Source organism: Rhinopithecus roxellana, chromosome 2 (assembly GCF_007565055.1).
Source record: "Rhinopithecus roxellana isolate Shanxi Qingling chromosome 2, ASM756505v1, whole genome shotgun sequence".
Lineage (NCBI taxonomy): Eukaryota > Metazoa > Chordata > Mammalia > Primates > Cercopithecidae > Rhinopithecus > Rhinopithecus roxellana.
In genome coordinates this window covers 104158408-104160839 of record NC_044550.1, presented here as the reverse complement: position 1 = coordinate 104160839, position 2432 = coordinate 104158408, and the positions used below count along the sequence as shown (strand labels likewise).

Here is a 2432-nt window from a genome sequence, read left to right as displayed (position 1 = left end):
GCAAAACTAGTCCTTGGTCTGTAGTTGTTATCTCACCTGCTACAGATAAAAATGGTCTCTGGTTATAACAGGCAGTTTCAGCCACGGGACTTGGAGAGAACAGCATTTCTAGGGAGGCGTTATGTACCCTGAGTGCCCTTTACTCAGACCCCTCCTCTCTGATTTAGTTGGGTATGACAAGAATGGCTCAATTTGGATAATCAACTTTCACAATCCTAACTCAAGAACTGTAGCATTGAGGGTAAGGGTGCATCATTGTCATAAACTCAGAGGAAAATGTGGCTGACGGCAGAGGTGAGTCCTGAGAGCTCAGCCTTGAGCTGCCTTTCATCTGGTCACCGTGTTCAGGGTTCTCCTCAGGGTAAACATCTGCGATGAAAACCTCTGCAGGCCTCACCATCAGAGTCAAAGTGGGTCTTCTAGAAACCAATTTGCTTTCAAACAAAGCAGATCAAGTGATAATCTATCTTATGTTCTAGAAATGTTTGAGGCACCCTAGGCAAATGCCAATCTTAAAGTTTTCCATTTGCCTTATTTCTCTAAATAACACCTTTTCCAATCATGAAAGCAAGAGTAATATAAAAAAAATTTTTAAATCCATATTAGAAGGAAGATCTATTAAGGATCTAGCAAGTAAACGACGCTTTTGGAATGTTTAGAACTTTGAGGGGGCTAGCACATGTCTTCAGATCCCACTATATCATTTCCATAAGGATGAGGCAAAGCACTACCACTGTTTGCAGAAGAGAGACTGCCATGAAGTCAGTGGACACTACCTCCAGGTCAGAATCCAGCCTAAAGGCCTGTAATCAATGGTAAATGCTCTGAGGCACAAAATCCTACGCTCCTCATCAGTCATGCTATATCCTCTGAATATTCTGACCTCACCAGAACCTAGTAGACCTATTTTAAGTTTCTCCAAAAATTTTGAAACTCTGCTTTATAGGAAACAGAACTTTCATGTCAAGTGTTCCTGAGAACATTAATAACAAAAGCCAGAACAATTTTCTTAAAATCTGTGATCAAGTTTTGTAAATATGAGACAAGTAAATACTTCTGGACATCATTTAGATATTAATGTAACATGTATAAACTAGAAAAGGCAGCATTAAATTGGGATGTTTTTGACTTTATTTCTCAACTTTTTAAAGATTAAATCATGGGATTTTATTCTCTTCTATTCCCTCTAGGGAAAGAATCTGACGATATTTTTCTGAAAGTTGCTAACAATGGAAGGAACTATTGAAAACAATTAGAGGAAAATTGCACCTTGAACTTAGTAGAAAGTGTACACCAACTCCCACAGGAAGCCTCAGACATGATATTAAAAATTCTAGTTATTTCATTTTCTCGCAGAACAGCATGTAGTTGTGTACTGAGTGTACCGTGTAGGGGCACAGAGAGCATACAAAAGGCTTCTTTTGTTTATGAAATGGATTTGCACTGTATTCGGAAGGTTTTTTTCAATTGCCTCATCACAGTTCGTCCAAACTTCTTGTAGGCAGCAACGGGGCCTCTGTTTAAGCCTCTTGTGAGCAGATCCCCAGCCAAGGTCATGTTGCTTTCCCTTAAGCATCAGAGCCCCAGGAATCCTGTTCTATCTGTTCTTTCCCCAGCCTCCTGTCTTTCAGCAGGGCAGGTGCCTCCCACAAGGAAACCAGATGCCAGGACTGTGGGGGACTCTTGAGCGGCACCAGCCAAGCTGTGGGAGCTGAAAAGAGGAAGCTTTGCTCAGAGTAAGCGCCATGGGATAATGTCTTTAATGACAAGAGGATGCACACTGTGAATGCGGAAAGCCATCCAGGCTGAAAGAGGGAGTCACACAGGCGGGGAGCGTCGCCAGGCGTTTGTGAGCACTCTCTTGGGTGGGCAGACAGCCGGCTTGCTCATGATTCTGCCTTGTCTGTTATTGGCCACAAGCCGCCAGTGAAATTTTGTGTCCTTAGGGCTTTGAGGCCTCTACTCATTGGGGGTCCCAGAATAAGCTCAAGAAGTTTTTGCCTAGTTCCCCCTGGGCTCCAAATCAGTGGTACAAATTTCTCAGTCTGACTTAATGCTTAGGGAAATGTCCTATTTTTGGACCCTTTATTTTAAAAAAGCATATATATTTACCAGTGCTATCTCCACTAATTCCGAATAAACCTTAGACTTCAGGTAATGAGCCACTAGGAGTCTGAATATGTCTTTTATTTGGATTCAAATAAGATTTTAACTTCCTGGCACCATGGTTTCCTGAAGGTGCCAGTGTGAGACCTGGGTCATCAGACTGACCTGGTGCTGGGAAGCCACAGAATGGTGCAGTAAGGTCTCCCTGTCTTGGTTTCCACCTTAGAAACAATATCATACCCCCTTTCTCATTTCACAGAATGCTCAAATTTAACATATGTTATAGTGTTTATTGACAATGAAAAGGCAGGATAGCAAAGTGGTTA

General features: G+C 42.1%; 1 long non-coding RNA gene across 1 annotated transcript; it reads left to right on the top strand.

Annotated features, from left to right (window-relative positions):
• The first annotated feature begins 287 nt into the window (after positions 1–287).
• Positions 288–2154, top strand: LOC104677922. Its single transcript, XR_750106.2, has 3 exons — positions 288–404; positions 607–815; positions 1617–2154. It is a non-coding gene; the product is annotated as an uncharacterized LOC104677922 (long non-coding RNA).
• Positions 2155–2432: the final 278 nt, after the last annotated feature.